Raw genomic sequence first — 27,684 nt, forward strand, 5'->3', positions numbered from 1 at the left:
ATGAAATGCATAAATTTTAAGTACTGATGAGCTCTGATAAATAGATGGCAACTGTAATGATTCAAAGCCTTGTCAGAGCAGAGAACATCACCATTTCCACAGAAATTTCCTTTGTGCCCTACTCCAGTCTATTCCCACCCACCATCAAACCCCTTAGGTAATCACTGTTCTGATTTTTCCCCATCAATTGGTTTTGCCTATTCTAGAACTTCATATAAATGACATTGTACAATGAATAACCATTCACTCAGTGTACTATTTTTTGAGACCAATTCATTCTATTGTGTATATCAATTATCTCCTTTATATTGATGAATAGTATTTCAATGTATGAACATGCCACAGATGGTTTAGCTATTCTATTGATGAACACCCAGGCTGTGTTCGATTTGGGTTATTATAAATAATGATGCTCTAAAAAGTTTTACACATAACCTTTCATAGTCATATTTTTTTCTCTTGAGAAAAGACTTATTTGTATTTTTAAATCCTAATATCTTGAGTTTACAATGATTTTCATTCCTTTCTCTAAAGTGATTGTATAATTTTTTTTTGTGATTGTATAATTTTATACTCCCAACAGTGTATGATTTCTGGTTATTCCACAACTTCGCCAACCTTCAATGTTGTCAATTTCTTAAACTTTGGCCTTTCTGGGGTATGTAGTGAAATTATAATGTGGTTTTCATTTTCCTTTACCTGGTATCAAACACTTTTCCTTGTGTCTATTGGTCATGCATATATCTTCTTTTAGGATTTTATTTTCTATTCAAATCATTAGTCATTTTTTTTTAAATCAGGTATCAGGTCATTTTTCTTTTTATTGTAGAGTTGTAGGAGTTTGTTTCTTTTTTTAATATAAATCTCAAATATAAAATTTTTACTTTGAGACAATTATTTTCCCAATTATTTCAATATCTTGAATATCTAAACTACAATATCACAACCAGGATATTGACATCTGTACACTCAAAAAAGCAAAAAAAAAAAAAATACAAAAAATATCCAAATAATCTGCAAAAAGCTGCAAAGAAAAGATAAAAGCAAAATAGAATGTTGAGCAATGTAAAATGAATAATAAAAAAGGTAAACCTAAACATAGTAATAATCACATTACGATTTAATGGACTTTACACTCCATTTATCCTAGAGAGTTTTATAGAAAAAGATTGATAAACTGGTTCTATGTTGTATATGGAAAAGCAAAATACCTAGATTGAAAAATGTTTGTTTTTTTTTTTAAAAGAGGAACAAATTTGGAGTTCTTACTCTTTTCAGAACTTACTATAAATCTACATTGGTGACAGACCTACAGATCCTTGGGATGGAACTGAGAAGTGGAGTGAGCCTTAAACTATCAACTTATTTCTAACAAAGGCACCAAGCTAATTCCACAGCCAAGGTTGAAGTTTTAAAAGTGCTGCTGGAGCAACATGTTTTCTCATAAGACAAAATATATAAATAAAGCAGCCCTTTATTTTCAGCCACATACAGAAAGTAACTGGAAATAGATCATAGAAAAAAAAAGATGAGCTAAAAATAAAGCTAAAAGCAAAGTTTTAAAAGGAAAAAAATGTTTGTGATAGTGAGTGAGATAAATATTTCTTAAACAGGTCACAAAGAGCACAAAGTAGAAAAGAAAAATTGATTAAATGAGCTACATCCAAATTAAAAACATATGCTCTTTGAAAAATAAGGTTAAGAAGGCAAAAAAAAAAGACACAGACTGGGAGAAAATATTTACAAAAACACATATCGGACAAAATGTTTGCATCTAGAATAGATAAAATACTTAAGATTTAATAAAACAACCCTAAGAATGTTTTTAAGTGGGAAAAACATTTGAACCATTACACAAAATAAGATAGATAAATACTGATAGACATCTGAATAGTTCTTTAACATCACTAAACATTAAAATAAAATGAGATAGGCTCTATACACTCACTAGAAACGCAAATTTAAAAGATAGATGATGCAAAGTATTGGTGAGAATGTAGTTCAAGTAATACTGTCCTAACTTACTGGTTCCATTTGAACAGAAATAAGAGTAACTGGAAAACATTTGGCATTATCTTACAAAGCTGAATGTTCATTTACATCTGACACAGCACTATTCATCATAGGTATTTATCTAAGATTAATGAACATATGTCAAAATAATTCGTGCATGAATGTTCACAGCAGTACTATTAATTAATAACATAAAACTGGAAACAGCATTCAATTGGTACATAAAGACACAGTGACCTATCATACTATGAAATATAATCAGCTATAAAACAGAATGAACTACAGGTACATGCACCAACATGACCACAAGAGCATCATAGGGAATGAGAGATGCTAGACATACAGGTGGAAGGGTAGGTCAGCAGTGGCCTATGGAGGGGCCTAAGGTGGGTAATCAATTGCCAAGAGCAAAGGAGAATGTTTTCATGTAACAGAAGTTACTTGATGGTGATATTGGTAACATATTTATACCCAGATACCACTATCATCAAACTGCACACTAAAAGCGGGACAATTCATCATATGTAAGTTTTATCTCAAAAAATAAAAAAAAAATACATCTAAGGAAAATGTGATAAACTGGACAATATCAACACTAAAATCCTATTTTTGTTTTTTATTATAAGAAGAAAAATAATGACTCAAGAGGATGAGCCCCACCCATTCCTTCTTTTACCAGGAATAAATGAATCAGTCTGGATGAAGTATTCATCAACAATGACTCCATGCCACTATGGAGCATAAGGAGAGTACAAATTAAAGTTCTGTGTGGGTAAAATTTCTTTTCAAAGCTTCAAGGGATTCAGAGAGAAAGTTGACATGATCATGTGAAATTTGATACTATTTTAGTCCTGATTTCTCTATTTTGTTTCTCTTAATCTTAAGGAGTTGTTCATAAAATTCTCAGCCACTCTCAAGTAGCACCCACTCTCTTCCCCCAAATACCACCTTACCCCGGATGGCAAAGGGAAGTGTCTGTGACAAACATTACAACTCATTCTTCATTACTAATTCAATCCCTCATTCATCTTAAAAAAAAAAGAAAATGTCCTTAGTCTTAGTACTTGAATGTTGGGGAAAACACGAGCAGGAATGAGGTTGTTTAGAATGGAACATGCAAAAACTTAAATGTAAATTGATGTGGTGATATAAATGGACCTTTACATAAAATGTTAAGCATACATGCCAGCTTTCGTTGAACATGGATTAGCTTTCCAAGGCAAGAAGCTACTGGGCCCATTCTAACTGCTTCATAGGGATTTTCTCATTTAATGCTTCCAACAACCCTATATGTAGGTTTATATTATTACTCCCATTTTACAGATGAGAAAATAGTGGCACAAAGAAAGTAAGAAACTTGTCCAAAACATACATCATTCCCATGTTATCTATGTTGTATGGATGATCTTACCAAAGATAAATAAAGGAATAACTAAGTAAAATTAAATGAGAGGCAGTTTCCTAGCCTTAAGCAGCTCACAATCATATAGTCAAAGGGCACAAAACAGGCACTTTGACAGGCTGAAAATAATTGAACCCTGGGTACACCTGTTTGCATGTCTGAATGTCTTACAAGTAAGTATAATAACAAACATGTCTAATGTCTCCAGTAATGGCATCATTTAAAACATAATAGCCACAACTCAAAGCTACATATTTAACTTAGAGCTTCTTGCCAAGAATATTGCAAAAATCTGAATGGAAATTGTTTTATTTTCAAAATTAAGGCACCAACTTCCCTAACAAGACCCCCAAAGTACAAGAAATAAAGCCAAAAAGCTCCTGCACAGCCAAGGAGATGATTAAGAGAGTAAAGAGAAAGTCTAAGGAATGGGAGGAAATCTTGGCAAGCTACTCCTCTAATAGGGGGATTAATATTCAGAATATACAAAGAACTAAAAAAAATTAACACCAAAAAACAAATAATCAATGAATGGGCAAAAAAACTAAGCAGAAACTTCTCAAAAGAACAAACACATATGGCCAACAAATATATGGAAAAAAAATGTTTAACATCTCTAGCAATCAGGGAAATGCAAATCAAAACTACACTAAGATTTCATCTGACTCAGAATGTCAATGATCAAGCATATGAACAATAAATTCTGGTGAGTTTTTTGAGGAAAACATATACTTGTACATTGTTGGTGGGGCTGCAAACTAATAAAACCACTCTGGAAAGAAATATAGAGATTAAAAAAAAAAAAAAAACTTAGGGATAAAACCACCATATGACCCAACTATCCCATTCTTGGTATTTTCCCCAAGGAAAATCGGCATACTACAGTGATACAGCCACTTTAATGTTTATAGCAGCACAATTCACAATAGCTAACTTATGGAATCAACCTAGATGCCCCGCAAAAGATGAGTGGATTAAGAACTCCACTCATCCAGTCCACTCTGGATAGAGGGAAAAGGAGGGATCATGAACTGAAATCAATTTCCATGCGTGTATGAGTTTGTGGGGAGGAATCCAACTACTATGTATAACTCTTAAGACTCTAATTAAAAAAAAATTATGTTATTTCTTTTGCCATAAACTCCCCCCAAAATGGATACAGTGCCATATAAGAACTTTGAAGTTCTGTAAGGTCTTACCAAAGCTAAAATGAAAATATTGTCTGAATGCCAATTAAATAGAGAGACACATTAAGCTTTTAAGAAATAGAAATAAGCAAGCATTTGGGTCCTGATTCTTAATAACCTTTGTTTATTTTCAGCTAACTTCAGTGTCCCCTATTACCTAACACTTTAATTCTAATTAAATTCACTGCGGTTTCAAATTAAAATGACAAAACACAGAAAACATACAGTGCATTTGTCATCAAAGTCCCTTCAGAAAGACTTATTTCACCCTAAAATCCAAGAGATTGGTCTGAGACCATGAAAAAGAATAAAAAGGAAGGAAGTAGGGAGAAGGAAAGATGAGGGAGCAAAGGAGAGAGATGATTTTATTTTTCCAGACTCAGATTTTGAGAAAGAGTCCTCCAACCAAAAAAGTTTGTTTCCTATTCCTCCACCGCTTCTGTACTTCATCTTGGCCAGGGACTTGTAGTCAAATCGTTCACCTCTTTGAGTCCTAATTTTCTCATCTGCAAATTGTAGATAATGACCATAATCCCAACCTTTCCCAGCTGTTGGAAGACTTATCTGTGAGAATGTGAAAGCAATTGAAAACTTCTAAAATATCTTTCAAATATTCACCTATTAAGTGAATATGTGCAGTGCTGCTGCAGCTCAGGACATGGGGAACAAGCCGAGAACTTGACCCTGTGTGAAACTTAACTCTCCCCGATTCCCCATCCAAGCAGCCTGAAAGCTGTGGATCCAGCGGGAAAGGAAAATGACCCTCAGATTCTGTATGAAATGAGATGCCCAAGATGGGAGGAGAGTGGAAACAGGGAGAGCTGGGGCGAGAGACTGTTTAATGTTCAAAACCAGTGCCAAGCTAAATTAGAAACATGAGTCTCTGTACCTGTAACTTACCTCATCGGTATATAATCTGAAACTTGAGATCCCCTCACAGAGAAGTAAAAATAGCAATGCTCTCCAGCAGGCCTGCTCTCTGCCCAGGACAGAGAATGATGGGGGAGGGCCAGGCAGAGATTGCCAATCACATGGCCTTGGCAGAACACTGTTTCCCTGTCCCCTGATAATGACAAAGGGGATGTACCCAAAAGAGGTGACTGCAGGGGTCTGACAAAGACACCTTCTGGGTAGGAGGACCTGGTGCCTTAGAGTCACCCAATTTTATTGTCCCTCTTTCCCTCTCCCTGATACTATGACATTTCCTCAAAGTGAAGTGTCATTGAATTTCTGAGCCTGCCTAATCCTATTATGATTAAGGCAAGTAAACTATTCTAGGAGAGGCAAGGACTCATGCAGGTGCAGGGCAGATGAGTCTACTTTCCAGGGCAAGTAGCTGGCTTCTAACACCGTGGAAGAAGAAATGGCTTGCTAAATGGTTACCCCAGGGGAAGTGAGTTTGTGAACCTCTAGAGAAAGGTTGACTCCCCTTCTTCAGTTTAAGGCCTAGTCTCTCTCATGTAACTCTGCTGTGTTTTGTCATCCACTGAGCAAGTGATATAGGAAGGCTTGGTCTTCACTTAAGTACTATAATGTGGATAGAGTGACCAAGTAGAAAGAAAATGAGCTGAGAACAGGAGTATTAATTAATCACAATGCCTGGGAATGACTTCCAACATTCTTTGTGATGATTATATACTAGATGCTATTCGTATAATGAATGAAGCTTTAAGGGTTCCTAATGTTGAATCAACCTTGTGTATATTAAATAAATTTTACTTATATTTTTTTTAAGAAAGAGAGATTCTAGAATTTCAAATCCTCTAAAAATACCAAAATAAAGAATATTATCTCATAGGGTTAAACATATTTAACTTTAGACATGTTGTCATGTCATTCAGGGCCCTTGGCTAAGCAAAATTTCTAATATTTCAAACATCTTTTAGTCTTAATTTCTAAAACCCTATTTACTCATGTGAATGGATTTTATTCATTCACTTTGCAAGAACTAATATACTCTTCCTGTTGGCATTTGAAGAGAAGTATTTATTTACTTAATTATTTCAACCTAACTTTGTTCATAAATGGGGTCATCTAAATTTTACTTATTCTACTATATTAAGACAAAGAGGCAACGACTAACATGATGGAGTAGAAGCAGGAAAAGATGGTGCCATCCAGACCTGAATTTGAGTCCTGGCTTGCCTCATCAGCTCTAAACCATGGAGAACTTCAACAACTTTTCTGTATTCTATTCCATTACTTTTTCTATAAAATATGCGAGGAGGACTGCCTACTGTAGTGCATTATTTTAACAATTCAATAAAATGGTGTGTGTAAAAGTCACCAGAACTGCACTGTCCAACAGAAATATACTGCAAGCCATATTTGTTACTTTAAATTTTCTGGTATCCATATTCTAAAAAGTGAAAAAAAAACTTGTAAAATTAATTATAGTAACATATTTTCTTTAATCCAACATGTCCAAAATATTATCATTTCAAGACCTAATCAGACAAGCTTATGTTAATAAAACATTTAAAAAATTTTTCCCTAGTAAGTCTTCAAAAGCCAGTGTGTATTTTACACATACAACATGCTTCAATTAGGACACTAAATTTTCAAAGGAAATACTTAATCTATATTTAGATTTGTTAAAATTTACAGTTGAAAAGTTAGATTCACATACCCAAGTTGTTCCAAAAGTACTTAAATGTTTCCAGACACTAAGTTGAGTATCAATATTTTAAATTTGAAATGATCAAAAAAAAATAAAATTTTAAAAAATCAGTTCCTCTTTCACACTGCCCTTTTCTTTTAAGTGCTGATAACCAAGTGTGGCTAGTGGCTACTATGGACCCTGAAGCCCTAGAAGAATCCTTGGACTTAAAAGGTGCTCAATGAATGAAATATATTTTTCCTGCCCACTAATACCTAATCTGAATCTGAAGTTTTCTTAGCAATGAGGTTTCAACTTTGAGAGTGATGTGAATAACATTAATGACACACTTGATGGTAAACTAAAAACCAAACGTTGATATGTCATAATTTCTGCTTACCACCACAAATATTACCCAGTGGTATTGTGAAATTACCATAACGTTGCTCTGTTTTTTAATGCATTTCAGTTTTCCATACCGCTATACTATACCCTCCTGTCTTTCCCTATCTCAGATAACAATTATACCAGCACTTTCATTGCATGTAAAATATGAATATACAATAAAGAGAGAATCAACTCATCAATCAAACACCACTGCTTTGAAAATTTATGACTATTGGGCTAAATATGCATGTGTCTGTAATCAGAGCAATTAGGCAAGAAAAAGAAATAAAAGACAATCAACCAGGAAAGGGAGAAGTGAAATTGTTTCTGTTTTTTGATGACCTGATCTTCCACATAGAAAACCAATAAAAATCAATGAAGTTGCAAGACACAAAAATTCAATATTCAAAACATCAGTAGCATTTCTTTTTACTTTCTTTTTAAGTAGGGAAAATGTATTTTGGCTCAGAGGTATAGTCCATGGTGGGCTAACTCTATTGTTCAGTGCCCACAGCAGTACATAATGATGGGAGGGTGTGATGGAGGAGTGCTGCTCCACTCATGGTGTCCAGGAAGCAGAGAGAATCAATCAGTAGCATTTCAATGCACTAACAATAAACTATCTGAAAATTAGGAAGATAATTCCATTCATAATAACATTAAAAAATAACAAAATAGTTGTAAGTAAATTTAACCAAGGAGTTGAAAGATTTGTAAACTGAAAATTATGAAACACTGATGTAAGAAATTAAGGAAGGCACAAATAAATGGTGAGATATCCCATGTTCATCCCATGGATGCAAACAGGGGAAAGGTCCACAACATTGGTCTGGACAATATTTTGTGGATGTGACACCATAAGCATAGGCAACAGAGGCAAAACCAGACAAATGAGCCTGCATCCAAATAAAATGCTTCTGCACAGTAAAGGAAACAACAAAGTGAAACAGCAGCTCACAGTGGGGATAAGATATTTTCAACTCATGCATCTGATAAGAGACTTATATCCAAAATGCATAAGGCACTCAATTTAGTAAGAAAACAAATAGCCCAATTTAAGCAATGGACAAAGGACCTGAATACACATTTCCCAAAAGAAGACACACAAATGGGGAGCAGATATATGAAAAAAACGTTCAACATCGCTGATCATTAGATCAATGTAAATTAAAACCACAATGAGACATTACCTCACTCCAGTTAGAATGACTATTATAAAAAAAAAAAAAGACAAAAGATAACAAGTGTTGGTGAGGATATGGGGAAAAGGTTACTCTTGTACTTTGTTGGTGGGAATGTAAATTAGTATAGTCATTATAAAAACATAACAACTGTTCCTTAAAAAACTAAAAATAGAACTACAATATATATGATCCATCAATCCCAATTCTGGTTATATATCCAAAGGAACTGAAATAAGTTATGTTGTAAAGATATATGCACTCCAGCATTTTTCACAATACCCTAGATATAAGCAACCTAAATGAATAATGAAAATGTGGTACATACATATAATAAAATACTATTCAGTCTTACAAAAGAAGGAAAATTCCTTTGTGACAACATGGCTGAACTTGGAAGTTCACCTGGAAGCTAAGTGAAATAAACCAGACACAGTAAGACAAATACTGCATGATCTTGCTTATATGTGAAAGCTAAACAAACACACAAACACACACACACACACACAAAAAAAAAAAAAACCCTGAAGACATAGAAGCACTTAAGTCACACTTATAGACTAATGATGGCTGGTGATGGGAGAGTGGGGAATGGAAAAATGTTGACCAAAGTGTTCAAAATCTCAATTATCTAGGAATATCTATCATAACAGCATGGTAACTATGGTAAATAATAATATATTATATATTTCAAAATTTCTAAAAGATAAATTTTACATGTACTTGCTATAAAAAGTATCAGTATCTGAGGAGATGAATATTTTAATTAGTTTGATATAATCATTCCACAGTATATGCACATATCAAAACATCACATCATCATGACACTCAAACCTTGAAAAGATTGTTTGTAAGTTCCAAGAGCTTCCTTGCTTCCTCACCTGAGGACTGGTAATATAGTCTTGAGCTTTTTCTTCAATCCCGGAGTTCCATAACCTTCAATACATTCTTCTTGTTTATTCTAAAGCTACCCATTGTCTGTTGTTGCTTGAACTCAATCATTCCTCACTGAAATAATAATGTTCTGTTATAAAATATGAATTCTCTCAGGTCTATACCTGCTTGGCCACAATGAACTTACTGCTCTTTCTCTGACTATGCAAACAGAAAGATGCCTATTAATGAGCTCATGAAGTTGAGTAACAGTCTCAAACAATTGCTTTGCAGTCTCCCAAGAGCCCTAATTAGAATCCTTTATTTGCCTCCATCTGAGGCAAACTTCATTGTGGAGGTGAGGATATTTGACAGAGATGGAGAGAAGCTTCTGATTATTTTGACCTGAAAAAAACCCTTCAGAGTGACTCTAATTGATGACATTGTAAAATACAGCCCATATTGCAAAACCAACTATACCTGAATTAGATGCCAAGCAAATATTTTTTCCATCATCAAACAAATTGTCTTCAATCTGGAGCTCTTTACTCATGTTTCTCCTCCTTGATAATCTTCATTTTTCTTTATCAAGTTGAATGCTTTTTCACATTTATAACTCAAAAAATACTTTGAGAAATCTTAGATGCTTCCAACAAAAATATGTACAATGAAATGGCATATTGTAGAGGATCAAAATAATTACAAGTACTGGCCTCTATACATAGAATAGAGTGTGACTGTTAACAATGGAAAGATATTTGTGTGTTCATAGAAATATAGGACTTATTGTTCTGCAAACATGGCACAAAACTACTGCCAAAAGTTATAGACAGTGCAGAGTATAGGCCAACTTTTTTTTGTGGTCTACATTAACAGGGATTGCTTTCAATTTAAATCTATAATTCTATTGCAGTCTTCTGCGCCCATTGATGTTTCCTCAGGAATGTCTTTTTCTCTGCAATGTTATTACCAGCTCCCATATTTCAGGCCCCTGTGTTGATCTTGAGATCAAGCCATAGGTTTTTCTCCTTTCTCATTAGCAGAAGACTTGCTTGGGCTTGGGATAACCTGTGTTTTTCTACATTCCTCCATTGTATTATTTATGCTTTGTTCATTATAAACACACATTTGAAAACTACATAAATTCTTCTAGATCATTGAGGTCACATTTGAAATCTTAATGCTCTAATGTGCAGAGCTAAAGTCCAGTGGCCTATAAACATGAATGTAGCCTTGAGTTGTTTTCTCTGGAGAATAACACCTACCTGCATAAGGCTAAACAGGCATAGGGAAAAATCCTACCAAGTAAGACTCCCATTACTTTCATGCATTAGTTCTGCTTTGGGGAACTAATGTGTGATAACATTTTTATATTGGAAAAAAAAACATTTTAAATAGTCTTCTTAAAGCACTTAGTGTAAATGATAAAATACTTAAATATTCACCTTGGAAAAGAGAGTAGTTTCTTTATTATTGTTAGTCAAATGGTTTCATAGATGCTGTCTGAAGACTTAAAACTCCTAGATCAGAGACAAAGATTTTTATTATTTGTAGTACAGCAAGAGCAATATATTTATAATAGTTTCCCTTGTCCCTAAGTGCCACAGGAGCGACACAAATGGGTCCAGTAGGCTATATTATAGAAAAGGAACCCTGAGCTTAGGGAAGCCACATCTTTTATAATGGGAAATAGGCATCTTCCCTTTGCTCTGGTGTGATCTTCTTCCTCACTGGACTGTGAGGAAACATGTCCTTCCCTCAAGAAAGGGAAGCCATCTCTATCTTCCAAGTCTGTCCATTATATAAACATTCTTAAAAAGATAATTCAGAAGAAAGGCAATCAGTCACTAAATATAGAGAAATACCAGGCCCATTGGCAAATTTTCTCTTCACATTACTGACATATCCAATTGCTTATAAAACTTTGAGAGTGCTTTTAGATAAGATGTGAAAAGTGTGCCATATCTATTTAGGCTTATTTCTCAATGGGAGACCTATTACTTAGCCTTTCAACTCGGGACAACATGATCCAAGATACAGTTGTCAGTATACTCTATGTGACTTTGGAATCTCTCCTTCAGTACAGCTGCAAAACTTTATTTTAAAAATATAAGACATAAAATGTATCTTGGGTGAATAACTTATCCTACTCTATATAATGAACTGTGCATGGTTTACTGAAAATATAGATATATTTGCCATTTTGCTTTAGACATAGCATGGTATTCACTGTGCTGGGTACTTCACATATATTACTTTATTAAATTATTCTAAAATCTTTTGATGTTTTAATCTCTATTGTTAATATGAAAAATCCAACAGATGATGAATAAATTGCCCAAAATAAATAGTTAATAAAGATCATGATTTGACCAGAAGTATGACCAACCCAAATTGAGATACTTATCCGATATACTACTCTGTCTCTTCTAATAACTATTGAGTGCTTAAATGTATGGATAGGTGGAAAACAATATCATAAAGTATCAATGTAATGAGGTCTGTGATTAACTCTCAATTTTCTCTAAGGTGTTAGTAGAATTCTTAATTGATATCAGTTATATCTAAGTTCTACAACTCAGAACTTAGAATAAAAGACTCTCACTTTTAACTTAATTTCTGTTAACCTTAAGGCTGCAATGAGATTCAACCAAAAGAACCTACCCAATCAAATTCCACCTTATATTGCAGAAAACATGGATGAGATTTCCTTAAATCATCTGCCAAAATCAACTTGCTTACTTTTCTTGAATAATACAAATATATTTATAGTCCAGTAATAGATTTAAATAGTCTATACCACATCAGTCATCTTTGACCAAGAAATCCCATCCCTTTCTGATCTACACTGGCTCCTTGGAACTGATGACTTTTTAAATGTAAGTGATGATGAAGCAAATGTAGGCATTAATATTGTATTAGAAACTGAGGGTGGGGTAGGAATCAATATCATAAGACATTTCTTCATCAAAAGAATGTAATAGAAGCTGACTCTGATCCTAGATTCACATGGAGAGTGGTCATTAAAGTAATTCTTCATTATAATTTTAGACCACTCCAGGTCAGCAGGAATCAAGCAAATACCCCTCCAGCAAAAATTGATAACCATTACTCTCAAGAGCAAGATATGTGCCATAACTAGTAAAAGAACCATCATGACATTGTTGAAAAGATTGAAAGGATACTTGAATTTGCATCCCTGTTTATCACTGTTCCTGGAACAGAAGTCCATTTTTCTTCTATGTCTTGTTCCTGCTTTGGGAGACAGCCAGAAGTCATACCTTCTTGGCTAATGTGCAAAGAGTGACTCAGGAGTGTTACAAACATCAAGGCTTCATGCTATGGAAGAGGTAGCAATTTTCCTAAGAACTCCTTTGTGTTGTCAAATAAGAGATTTGAAAGGCAGGCATAAGGATTGTGAGTACAAAGTTTAAAGAGCAGAGCCTATTTGGGAAGCAGGAAATCCCTACAGAGGTCTCCTGCCTCATAAAGAGCTAAGGCTCAAGGGTCTTTCCTTTGATAGGAAGAGAAAATTGAGTTGATTAGACTCATAATCTTTGTTTCTCCTGTATTATAACCTATCTCTGAAAGTGTCTTAACCCTTCCATAAAGAACTTGCCTTTGCCTGTGAATTCTGACAGGTGAGACTTTTGGAGGCCTTTGTAGCAGAGCTCCACCCCAATTTCTCCCAGACTTGAATATAGAAGGGTATAGTGTCCCTCAGATGGCTCAAAATCATAGTCAACAGGGATGACCTGGATCCTTCAATCGTGTTAGGCAGGGAGCATCCCCAATCTGGGAGAAGACAACCTTTGCAAAAGGTCTTTACTGACCTCTAGGCTACATCTGAGGACCAAAATCCAGCTTTTAAACAGCAGAGTGCACTGTTATTGCTGTAATCCTTTCGGTCCCTATTGACCATCCCATTCATTTGTGTTGTTACTGGATTTTCAAAATGGCAAAAAACAGAACAAAGGAAAACAAATGTGTCATCTTCCCAAAGAAGATATGGTATAGACCCATTTGCCCTTTGCCAGGAAAAAAATGGCTTTTAGGAAAAGTTCTTGGTTTTCTGAGATATTTTATTTAGTTACTTCATGTTAAATTGTGTGTGAATATGCATGTGTGTTTTTGTGTGTATGTGTGTGTGCTTTATAAAAGGAATAATGAAAGAAGGAAGAAAATGAGTTAAAAAAGAAGACATCAAGGGTCTAATAGTAAATATCTTTTTAGGCCTCTTATCTATATTAGCTGATTTATTAGGCAGTTGTTTTTCTTGGTGGTGGCGGTGGGGGGTAGGAGGTGCTGTACCAGTGATTAAACTCAGGGGCCCTCAATCACTGAGCCATATCCCCAGCCCTATTTTTTATATTTTATTTAGAGAAAGAGTCTCACTGAGTTGCTCAGTGCCTCGCTTTTGCTGAGGCTGGCTTTGAACTCACGATCCTCCTATCTCAGACTCCCCTTGAGCTGCTGGGATTACAGGCGTGCACCACTGCGCTTGGCTTTATTAGGCAGTTTAACCAAGCATTAGTACATTAATTTGAATGATTAAGCAAAATTTTTTTAAAAATAAGAAATATCAAGTAATGTACCCAAATTTATGTAACTGCTCAGGGCAAAACCAGGATTTAAATTGAATGAAGTGCAAGCAAACATGATGCTACTTCCTCATGGTTATGGCTGCAAGTTGTAAAACATAAATACAAAATATCCCACAGGAAGTAAGCTCTCCTGATATCATTTGGAGAGTGTTCCAGGAAATAGAGAAGAGAGTTTTGGAGCTGGATTAATAGATAAAATGGTTTCTGACAAATACACTGCTACCCTTCCCTACAGAAGAGCTCAGATTCCTGAATGAATCCCTTCAGCAAAAAAAAAAAAAAAAAAAGTTCCAGAACTGGGCCAGCTTTCCCTTCATGCAAACCAGTACTTACTAAAGAACTCCAGGGACATGGCAGGTGATCTAAGCTTTCTAACCCAGGACAGATAACGTCAGCAGAAAATAGGACCAGAGACAGGTAAGAGAGTGTCTGGGGTAGTATTGTTCCCAGGTCTTTTTGCCAGCACAGAGGGTGTCACACAACACTGCAGTTAACAATATTTAATTACTATCTACCAGGGTTTCTGGGGATCATTAACATACAAATAATTGTTCAGATGCTCTTGTCAACGGCGAAATGGTGAAAACCAGAAATGATGGGAAACAAGAAGACAATGAGCAAGGTTTCTAAATAAAGGCATTTTGGGGAAGGTGGGAGTGAGGTGGGCAGCCAGCAAATGGATGGGGTGGGGGAGGAAAAAGCTAGAGAGGCACAGTGATATTTTCTCTTTTTCCCAGTGTACAAGGTAAGATGGCAGAGGAGACTGCCCATCATCCCCAGGATCTCTCCTGTATGCATTGTAGGCCTTTCCACAGGCTGAACACAGAAAGGGAGCTATTGAAAAGTGATGGTCCAAGGCTGAGCCTCCCATGCCTGTCTGGAAGGCAGGTCAGAAGATTGTGTTCTCCAGCTGTGCCACTGGAAAATTATGGATCCCTTGAGTTTAATGTTCTTGAAAAAAATCAGTGAGGGGATTATAAAATGTGTGTACCATGAAATGTTTCACCTGATCTTACGGCTCTAGTTAATTATGATATTTAATGAGTGATAACTATGTGTTGGGCATTCTTTTAGGTACTTCCTGTGTTTCATAAAAATGCCTAATCTTCACCAAAAAAGCCTCAAAAAAAATGTTCCTATTCTCATTTTACAATAAAGAAACGGAATCTCAGAGAGGTTAAGAACTGGACTAAGAACCAGGTGGTGGTGTGACTGAATAGCAAGGGCAATTTAGTTTGATTCCCAAAGCCAGTGTGTGCTTCCTTAAATCAAGAGGTCCTTCAATGTGTTAGGGCAGAAGAAGAGAGGGCGAAACAGGGAACTGGATTCTCTGTAAGTTTTGTACTAAAACAGTTCTTGAAGCCAAAGAAATTAACAGATGTGCCCATAGTTTACACTTTCAAGCATCAGTAGTCAGATCAGAGATTAGTTTCAGAACAGCAAGGAATCATAACACCTCTGAGTGTGAGGCCAGCCAGATTTTGAGGTGCAGAATCTCTTCAAATTAATTAGCTCTATCTAGAAGGTAGAGAGCTACAGGGCAACTGTTTGTACAGAGAACAAAATACACTTGCCCTCTCCTCAAGGAGTAGCAAGAACTCACTTCAGGAAACTTTGAATCCCTTCCACCCAGTTGTTTGGGGCTTCCCTTGATTGAGCAGCACTCCCACCCACCTGTTTCCTCTCAGCAATCGATGGAGTTCGTGGTAATGTGCTCAAGGTATGGGACTCAGGTGACCCATCGCCATCCTTCCCTATTCTGGATAACTGCATTCCAAGAACACTCCAGAATAATTATCCTGAGGAGCACTCATCCTCCTCTCTTTTGTTTACCTGATGTCACATAAGGAGAAGTACTTTCATAGAGGAACTTGACCTTATCTTCCATTTGTTCCATGCACATCAGACTTCCAAACATACCTCACAGCTCTCAGTTCCTCAGTCTTTTTGTAAACCATTTCTTCCCATTGAAAGGCAATTCCCTCCCTATGGCAAACACATTCACTTTCTATTTAAGCGTTGAACTATCAGTCCTTATTACAGCAAAAGCTGGATTAGAGAACTTGGCTTGAACCTGTGACCCAAATTTAGACCTTGAGATCCACCCAAAGGGAGAGTCAGATACCACTCAGAAAAAAAAATGTAATCAAATTGAATGGAAAATGTAGAAAATGACTTTTTCTATTATTGTACTCTGTGGTAGGGAAAATTAAGATGATTAAATTTTGGAATTGGATTTCCTCTAATAACAGGGACTAGGAATCATTTTCAAGCTGGCTTCTTGCATGTATATCAAGTCTAGAAATGTGGCAGCTTTAGGTCTGCTCATTAAATTTATATACAACTTTGCTCATTAATTTATATACAAATTTTACCAGGAAATTTATTAGTTTGACCTATTGCTTTATAGCCATAACATTTTAAAGAATAATATCTGGTAAAAAAAATGTACAACCATGATGTTATAAGGTAAAATTACGTTGAATGCCATACTCAAAAGTTTAAAATAACAACAGCTAACATTTATTTAGCACCCACTATGTGCCAGATACTGTTCTACATACTTCAAAGAGATTGGTTCATTTATTCCTTTCAGGTCAATACTATAATTATCCCCATGTTACTGCTTTAGGATTTGAGTACAGAGAGTTCAAACTCATTGCCCAAGGCTATGCACAGCCGATTCTAAGCCTAGCAGTCAGGTCTCAGAGTTCTTCTTCTCAATGCTACATGACTCAAGCCTTCATTTTTTCATATCCTCCATTCTTAAGCTGTGATTAATTTCACTTCCATAAAAACAATCTGTTAGTCACCTTTTCATTGCTGTGACCAAAATATCTGACATAAACAACTTAAAGGAGGAAATATTTATCTTGGACCAAAGTTTCAGAGGTTTCAGTCCATGATTGGCTGACTCTGTTTCTTTGGGCCTGAGGGGAGGCAGGACATCATGGAGGAAGGGCATGGTGAAGAAAAACTGCTCAACTCATGGAAGCCAGGAAAGTAGAGAGAAAGGGGGAAGGGAGGAAAAATACTCTTTCAGGGAATGTCCTCAGTGACCTACTTCCTCCTACTAGGTCATCTCCTACAGTTTCTACTATCATCCAACAGTCCATTCAGCTATGAATCCATCAGTGGATTAATCATGAGGCGAATGTCCTTATTATGATCCAATCACTTCCCCAAACTACACCTCTGAATTCTGCACTGAGGACCAATCCTAGCACATGAACTTTTGAAAGACATTCCAAATCCAAACCATAACACAATCTGGAGATGTACTATAGTAGCAAGAAGGACAGACTAAAAACAGTTCACTTACTGTTCACTTACTCATTCTTAAGTCAATTAACATTTATCCACGTTCTACTAGAAGTGGACAGTATTGTGTTAGGTGTACAAAAGATAAAAATGAGTAAAATGTAGTTTGAGTTTCAAGGAATTCAATCAAGTGGTAGACATCTAAGTGTAAAGTTTATAAATAACTGCTTCATTCATTCTTTCTTCTAACATCTTCTCTTGCCCTTCTGACTTTAACATCACTCCAGTTAACCAGGACCTTTAATATTGTTAGCAATGCTAGGAAAACACGCTTGAATTATAAAGAGAACTCGATTACTATTATACCATCAACTTTGATGCAAATTCTCATCCAATCCACATTTATTTATATGCCAGATTCTTTGGAGCTTAATTTACATTGAGTATTCTATGTGTAATAATTTGCAAATGAGGCATTCTCAAAGCAGGAAACTCAGTGAAGCTCAGGTAAGTCAGGCAGTTTTGCCAGGTCACTAGTAAGAGTCTGAAGTTATCTGACTATAAAATCCAAGTTCTTTCCACCAGGCTGTGGTGTCTCTACTTTACATAATCCTTACGTATCCTGTCTTTTTTCACTGATTATGGTTTGGCTTGGAATTTCTGCTTCCTTCCTTTCTTTGGAAGATAGATTGAGCAACCTCCTGTGATACCATATATATAACATTGGGCTCAATTGACCAAAAAGGAAACTGGAATGTTTCCTTTGTCTGCCTTCCTGTTAATGCTGGAGTGAGCCTGAAGCAGCGAGATCCTTTCTGCTGTCATCAGAGGCCCACCCTGGCCTCCTTGGAGATTTCCTGAGCCAAACCCACTTCCCAAGCAGCAGGCTCTCTCAGCCAAAACCTCAGTCTGTGTTAGGAGCATGTATGTGTGTGTCTCTGTCTTAGTCCATTTGGGCTGCTGTAACAAAATTCCATAAGCTGGGTGCCTTATAAACAACAGAAATTCATTTTCCATACTTCTGGAGGCTGAGAAGCCTAAGATCAAGGCACTAACAGATAAGTGTCTGGTGAAAGCAAACTTTCATAGAGGATGCCTTCTAGCTGTGTTCTTATGTGGTAAAAGGAATAAAAAAACTCCCTTGGGCCTCTTTTATAAAGACAATAATCGCATCCTCCAGGGCTGTAAACCCATGAATTAGTCACTTTGCAAAAGGCCTCTCTTCCTGATATTATCTTGGGGGTGAGGATTTCAACATAAGGATTTAAGGAGACTATAATAGTGTCTATGTGCAAAAAAGGAGGGATAGCTATCTAACAATCTTTCTGTCCCTAACATACAGTGATGGTCCCACATCCTCTCAGCTCTTTAGCTCTATGACAGCACCCTAGGCAATCTCCCCAATTGTATTTTCTTCCCTCTACACAGGGTATGCTTGCTGCTTCCATACCCTCCTTGAACAGGTTGCAGCCAGGGAAGATGCTATGGGGTCAGCCAGCACTCTTGCTGGCCCTCTCAGGTATGATAATGTGGGCCAGCTTTCCTTTCTGGGCTGCTCACTACAAACTTCCATGTCATTTCCTATTTCAATATATTTTATCTAACCCTGGAATGCAGTCAGCAAATATTATCCTGGTTCAAATTTCCCACTTAAAATATAAAAGGATGGAGCTATAAAATGCTCTTTCAATCACATGCTTAGAATTTAAGCTAATAATAAAGCTGAAAGCATTAGAGAATACTCCTGGACATACAAAATGAAGGCTGCCTCTATGAAGTAAAATGGGGGAGAGTTGCACAGAGAGTAGCAATGACCCTTTCACTTCCTAGTGTGCACTTGAATTCTGACCACTGAATTCCACTTTCACCATGACTTGAGTCTCCTTTGTCAGGACTCTGAATTTCAGAGTGCTGGCTACTCCTTGTCGTCTCCATCAATTTGTGCTTTTCCACACAAGCATGCACACACATGCCCGCAACTTCCCTCAGAATACATGTAATAATTTATCCCAACATTTCTTAAATGCATGTGTGTTAAGCACTTTAAATACATTATCTCAATAAACCCACAGAATGACATAATCCTCATATTGAAAATAAAGAATCTATAAGTCAGCAAGGTCCAATAACCTATCAATGTACAAAACATTACCTCAAATAAGAGTTAGAGAGTGGGGATTTAAATATAAGCCTGTGCTTTTGACCACCTCCATGTACTGCCAGTCACATCACAAATAGGATCACTTGCTCCAAGCAGAATGTACTGGGAAAGTATAAAGCAATCAACATTTGTTGAGGACCTACTGTGCACCTGATACTATTCAACATTTTACATGTATTTCAAGCAATTTAACTGTATCCAGGTGGTTCATATTCATAAGGTTCACAGCATACTTGGAAGAGGTAAATTTGGAGTTTGCACTCAGGATGAAAGATGCTGTGACTGACTTCAAGCTGACTTTAGGCTCAGGTAATAGAAGGCTCTCAGTGGTGCCATATTTCTTCTGCACTAAATCTCTAGGTTTCTGTACTGTGATTCAATTATATGAGATAAGCTGAGCCATATTACCAATGACTAAACTGTGAATTTCTTGAGAAATATGCCTATCTCCTCAACAAGATCAAACAGTGTCTGAAACCAAAATGTACTCAAATAAATATGGGATGGAAGAATTAGTACATATTTCTGAGAAATAGTAACATTTTCAGTCCAAATACATTTATCAAGTTTATGTAAGTGGGTCCTTTGATTGTATCAAACTCATCTCACGTATTTGTTTAAGTCAAATCACCAGCACCTCTCAAACCCCTTGAATAAAAATCTCTGTATTGAATCTCAAAGGTCTTCATTTTCAAGGTCATATAAAGTTTGTGACCTGTGCTGTGGAGGAAATTAGCTTAGCAAATCTCCTTTGTGAACCGTATACTTGGGGCAAGCCTGCAGTCCCCAGACCTTGGAAGGGTATTTAAAAGGCGTGAAGGAGAGGGGGAAGGAGGACTTCCACAACATTAAACCTACAGGCAAATTGATCAGCAGGTAGGAAATTGTGATTTTTTTCAAAATTCGTTTTCAACCCTAATTGATATTTATTTGAATTTTAAATTAATTAATTATGATTTTACAAAAATAAATATGAGAAGCGTTAAAACATCAAGTTGTGTTAATAGGTTTGGAAAAAGCATGCAATCCTTTATTTCCCTTCTTTTGAATATATCCTCTTCTCTAAAGGTAAGCACTTTTAACTTTTTACAATTATGTCCTTAAAAATTTATCTCCCTTTTTTAAACCACACGTATTTACTCCCATATTGTGATTTGTCAGATTTAGATTTTATTAGTCCTATTTTAGTAAATAGTCCCTCTTCCACTTCCCAACCTCACAGGATTTTTATTATTAGATTACATAAATATTGTTCAGTGCTCAGTCAAGTAACATACTGCATTAACATTCTTTGTGTGTGTGTGTGTGCAGATCTTTGTTTTTCCTGAAGTTATTAATGCAATCATTTCTTTTTTAACATTCTATTTATTTATTCAAATCTCTGGTTAAATTCCCCCTTTACCTACCAACACCCCTTAGCCAATTTTGCACATGATCAGATCCATTAGATAAATTGTAACTTTCTTTTTCGGAAATGTATATAATTGTGCTTGATTTTTCCATGCAGCTGCTCCAATCTGCATAACTTTATATTATCTTGGATATTGACTTTGTCAATTTCTTTTTCTTCTCATCTGTACTCAATCCTGGTTCTGGCATCCTGCTCAATTGTTGATTTAGTCTTGTTTTAGAGGAAAACATCCTCCAGTGGCTGAGAAAGAGTACATTAGATTGAAAAATGTTGAGGCATTTTATGTCTGAAAATGCTTTTAGTCTATTATTGTATTTTCTTTATAATTATTATAATCAGAAAATTGTAGAGAGAAGATCACTTCAAAATGTTGAAGGCACAATTGTCTTCTGTCTTTTAACAAAGCTGTCAGGAAGCTGATTACTGTTCTTACAGCATTCTGATACCTGATCCATTTTATGTGTGAATCTATTTTTATCTTTAAAAACTTGTTTTCATTCCAAATCTCTCTTGGTTTGGGTATTGGAACATTTTGAATTGAAAATATTTTCTCTTTAGGTGTTTTGTTCCTTTTTCTATACATATATATTTTACCTTTTTTTCATAATTGCTATTAAGTTTAACCTCTCAGTTCCTTGGATTTTTCTCTTTTTGTCTACCTATTTGTTTTATTTCTGGATAATGTTATTATCCAAATGTTTTAGTGATTTTTTGTAGGAACTTAAGTTATTATATTCTTAATTCTGAATTAAGACTATAATAATTCCAATCCCAATTCCCTTAATTCCATCTATTCTCAGAATATCCTTTTTCAAAATACCCTATTCCAGATTTCAGATATCTTTTAGTTTTCTCAAAAACAGGCTAAGTATTTCCTTTTCTTATTTTTTTCTTATGTTGGAAGATTGCTAAAACAAAGATCTTCAAAAAATGTGAAAGCTTTGTCTGTTAATTGTATAGATAGAAAAAGAATTTTAAAAGAAGTCATAGATTCATATTTTCATATGATTTATTTTTCATATCTATGATCACACAGAACTTTACCACATGCCCTAGAAGAAAACAGGGGCCTACTTTATTATTGTGGAAAGTTGAAGTGGTTCTAATTTGTTGGAGTTGACAGTGGACACCAGATGTTTTGAATTTAAGAGACTACCTTAATTACACAAATGGTTTCTAAAGACTATTGATAAGACAGTCACCTGAAATGCTCAAAGAAATCCCTGGATTTGATGTCAGATCCATTGAATCAGGAACCCCTTAGGGTGAGTGCCAGAAATCTTTTTATTTGTTTGTTTCCCAGATTACTGCAAGGCCAAGTTAGCAAGCCACTGCATGGATATATTGTTGCATGGATATATTGTTGTGGCCTTAACCCTTCTCAGGTGATGGTGACTAAACCCTTTTTGTAAAACTGTTTCTCACAGTAACATTCCCTGACTTGCCTGCCATTTGGAACACAGGGAGGGATTGCAGCTGTGTCAAAGGTCTCTTGCCTCATTTAGTTACAGGAGGTGCCCATAAAACTACACTATTCTCTTTTGCCTTACATTCTATTTGTCATAGACCAAGAATAAATGTCTTGATCTAGTATAACTAAGTTTTCTTTTTCCTTGTCCAGGCTCATCCAATGCCATTACTTCCCTTTTTATCCAGAAGGCTCTTCCCAACACAAATGAAGAGTATCTATCCTGTACTACTGCCATAGTGGCCTTCACACCACCATGACACATTGTTCTTTCATATATATTGTAACAGTCAATGGTATTAGTGTGCTGTATCTTTCAAAAAGATCCTGAATCATATGTGGGCTAAATCAAGGGAAGAACTATAATGTGATACAGAAACCATTTTCTGCTTGTTGTAGGTCCCCAACCCCTACACAGAGCTCTCCCGTAATTTACATGCATTTCTAATATGACTCTCACCAAGAATGTGTATGCTTCTTTATTCTTATAGCAGTCACTTGGAGTCATAGTCCTTAACACAAAACACACCCAAAATATTTCCTAAGGAAAGTTAATATAGCACAACTGCAGAATATTCACTTTATTTCCTCAACCTAGGGAAGACTAAGACATGTAGATATTAGTGTGATCTTGAAATTCCATTATAAATAAAATGTGACAGCAGATTTAATTGTCGGGAATCAGATCCTTAGTTACTTAGAACAACTAGAGGAAAACTAAGTACTTTTATGGCAAACAGATCTGTCCTGCATCTCTTCTCATTGCAAACAGAGTCCAGTGTACTTGTAACCTAATGTTAGCCCTTTATCCACTTGGCAGGCAAAATTCCAAGGACATGAAGTCAAAGTTGTCATCATATGATAAACAACTGAATTACACTTTCCTTTGCACACATAAAAGAGGACAAAGGTGGAAAACAGGCTGGTCTTAGAAATAAAAAGTAACACTGTCATACTGCATGGAGCTTGAATTAGAATAGATCATCATTTTCACTCACCAATTCCCAGACAACAAAAATACCAGATAGTATTTGTAAAGCCACGCCTCTTGAAAAGCATTCTACAGAAATTGCCTTGGGTATCTATGTCGGTGTAATTGTTTAAACTCAGAAATGCAGAGCAGTCCTCTCTCTATAGGTCCTCAAAAATTTACAGCACACATACAAAGTAACGCACAGGCCTGGGAACAGCCAAAAACATGCAACTCATTTTGTGGATCATATTCCAAAACAAAGAAGTTTAGGGAACATGTTTAAATGTTTCCACCTCTGGGAAGACAGGACATTGTAGAACATGGTCATATAAACTGAAGGTCACATACAGAAATATCCCTAGAACCTAGAGGAGTAACATAAACTGCCTAGTAAAACCTTAAATACCAAGGCCCCTGTTTTCTTTTTTTTTAATTTTATTTTTTTATATATGACAGCCCCTATTTGCTATCGCTGTGACCAAAATACCAGACACAGAAAACTTGGAAAAAGTTTAAACCTTGTTTTATTTTGGCTCACAGTTTCAGAGCTTTCAGTCTATGGCCAGCTGGCTCCATTGTTTGGGCATAAGTTGAGGTAGAATATTCTGGTGGAAGGGTATAGCAGAGGAAAGCCGCTCAGTTCATGACAGGTATGAAGCAGAAAGAGAGAAAGAGACAAAGGGGAAGGGTCAGAGACAAGATATATTCCTCCCCACTGGCAAACCCCCCAGTGAACTACTTCGTCTATCCATGTCCACCTGCCTCCAGTTGCCACCATCTCCAGTAGTTTATCCAACTATCAATGGATTAATCCACTGATGAAATCAGAGCTTTCGTGATCACATCCCTAAAGCCCCACCTCTAGACATTGCTGCACTGGGGACACACCTTTCAACACATGAGCTTTTGGGTGATATTACAGATCCAAACCATAATATGCTATATTAAAGACATGTACAAAAATGGTCAATGTTATGCATTGTCTGAATTCTCCCCTCTTACTGTATGTGAATGCTAATTCTGTGAGAGGGGACAGCCTACAGAATACAGAATGCGTTTCAAAGTCCCCCTCAATGTGCCCAGTGCAGTGGCACACGCCTGTAGTCCCAGGGGCCGGAGGCTTAGGCAGGAGAATTTTGAGTTCAAAGCCAGTCTCAGCAAAAGCAATGCACTAAGCAGTTTGGTGATACCCTGTCTCTAAGTAAAATACAACACAAGGCTTGGGGATGTGTCTCAGTAGCCAAGTGCCCCTGAGTTCAATCTCCAGTACCAAAAAAAAATAATAATAAAGTAAGTCCCCCGCCATAGTGAGTTCCAAGCCTCACACTCTGATTAATTTGTACAAAAAGTAAACCATGAAAGTTGACAAGTTGACCTCCTTTACTGTGAAATCCCTACACAAGCCATAGGTGGCAAAAAGTGGCCTTTGGGTGCCTTGCCTGAAATAAACACTGAACAGGATTGGATGAACACATTGGCCCTTTCTGTCGACCCAGACCTGAGAGACTCCTCCCTTGGTGATTTTGTGTGCAGTGTTGAGAGCATGAATCTTGGATGCTGTTTCAGAAGGAACCATGAGCCATTTATTCTTAGTCTGAAATTGGCAGGATTTACATTTTGGAGAACTTTTAATAGGAGTAGCAGAGGAACCAACATTAGAGATTATTTTCTCAGTGTGGGGTTAGATGTGTAATGCATATGTTTGCCCTGAGGACCCTAAACCACATACTGTAAAACTTTGTTAAAATGCCTTTCTCCCCAACTATTAACGTTTTCCTGTGCATATTGTTCATTTGTAATAGTCCCAGCCAAAAGTTTATAAAGCTATGTTCCCCCACAGACCATTATTTTTTGTGCTAATTAATTAGTGAAACCAATATCTCAGATATGAAATTCCAAGCTCTACTTATTCAGTTTGGCTGAAAGTCTGTTTTTCTAATTATTGACTACTTTCTGCTACTTTAAGTCCACCACCTAAGTTCTTGGACAGAGCTGGCTTCTGGGAGCTGGGGAGGTCTCCAATGGCAACGATTCCACCCTGAATGGTGGAGTGGGAGGAAGGCATTGCAGCTGTTGGAGTCACTAAGGATTTGGGAGGAAGTAAGAGGGAGAAAAGAAGGAGATTTGTAGGACTGACTTAAAAAGGAAAAAGACTAAGACCTTTAGACAAAATTTTAGTAAGGTTCAATCCTCTGAATTTACCAATACACTTAAACACTCTTGAAGTGAATACAGTCTTAAAAGGTTACATAGCAAGAGGATGATGATTTAGACTCATCTGCAAACAAATTTCTGCATTTATACTTTTATTAGGTTCTTATGCTCTTGATTGTTGGGCTTTATTTTTGAATTCCCAGAGCTAAGTAAATTTTTATTTTCAATTTGATAGGAATTTAGGAAGGCTATTTTCTCATTACTTCCAGTGTTTACAATTTGCATTGATTGTCTGATTATTTACATTTGGGAATACAGATATACAGACATAAATATGTATATACATACATACATATGCATACATATAATCTTTTGTGTCTATTTGTCTCTGATTATAATGTTTTTAATCAGAATAAGAAGGAACAGGGATGGTTGCCAATTTTCCTGAGCACAAACCAGGCTGCAGGCACCTGACTGTGTGCTTTGTATGTGCTGTCTTCCTGGAAACGTTGTAACAGCCAAAGAAGAAAGCAGGATTATCTCCAGGTAACACCTGAGAATACTGAAACCCAGAGAGTTTATGCAACTTGATTGGGTCAAATACCTAATTTGCAGTGGAGAATGGTTCTTGATGGTGCATCACACATCTAGCCTCACACAGAGAAAATCTGTCTGAAAGAAAACTCTGGCTCTTTCTCCTAAAACATGTTTCTTAGCAAAAGCATTGCACTCAGCACACACATGTATGTGTGTAGTCTTTGTTCTTAAAGAAAAGTTCTGTTCTTAATTCCTTATTGTGAATATTGACTTTTAACTGCTAAAACTGTGTTGTGTATAAAATTATTGTCATTAGACACTTTTAATCTCTGTTTAATGGGGGAGAGAATTCCTTAGCAGCAGCCAGCCTATGTCAGGAGTTTAAAACCATGCAGAAATTTGGGGGGTTGTAGAAGCAATGAAGAAGGGGAAGAAAGGATAGAACAATACAGTTTGAACAAGAGCAAGGGACCAAAGTCATGTATTTTTTTATACTAAGGGAAATTTTGGAAAGGATCCATTTATTCCTCAATGTTTGGTGGCATCCCTTGCCACCCAAGACCTCAAGTTCCAGAGACTTCCTAAATTCACAATATAACTCTGTGACAACCAATTCTCTAATAATCTGATCATTTTTTTTTTAGTGACAATAATCAGCAAGGACTTAAAAGTTGAACCCTTTCTCTGCCTCACTTTCAGATGATTCATTTTCTTTTCAGTAGAACCTTAGTTTAGTAACCTTTTTAGTAGAACCTCAAGCCTTAGTTAAGAAAAAGAAATTAACTGGAACTCATTTTAAGAATCATACTAGAAATTTTGTCATCATTTGCACATTAAGCATTTCACAAATTTTAATTATCCTTGTTCCACCAGCATGGCTGTCCTATTCAGTTACAGGTCTGGTGTTTTTATTTAATATTTGTTGCTAGTGGTCTCCATTTTTGACCAATATATATTTGCTTGTGTTTGTTTTTAGATGACAGCTGAGTGATCATTGTGTTGTCTTGGCCTGATGGGATAAAAGCACAAAGTATTATTTTTTTTTCCTCAACTCATTCCCCTTGTGATATGGCAAATCTCCCTGTGCTGTGGACAGATTACTGAATCACAGCTTGGGTGGATTTCAAAATCTCCCAGGCACTTTTAGCTATTAAAGTTGTAATTTTCCATTTCCAGTTATTAGTTTTGAGACAGTTCAAAACTTCTTTTTCTACCATACTGACACATTGATTTACCCACCACTGAAGCCCAGGCTAGAGGCTTCAGAGACCTGAAGGAGAGGAGTATAAAGTTCGTCCCTCTACTCTTCTCATGCATCTTTGACCTTGTTGGCCCAGGGATGAGGGTGGGCATGCACGATCTGCTCCATAATTCATTGCTCACTCTGCCTTTTCAAGGCCTCCTTTTGTAGACATCCCCATGGAATTGGTTGTCTCTGACTTCTGGCTGCTGTAGATCTCTGTGTGCAGACAC

Source organism: Ictidomys tridecemlineatus, chromosome 4, assembly GCF_052094955.1.
Source record: "Ictidomys tridecemlineatus isolate mIctTri1 chromosome 4, mIctTri1.hap1, whole genome shotgun sequence".
In the NCBI taxonomy this organism is placed as follows: Eukaryota; Metazoa; Chordata; class Mammalia; order Rodentia; family Sciuridae; genus Ictidomys; species Ictidomys tridecemlineatus.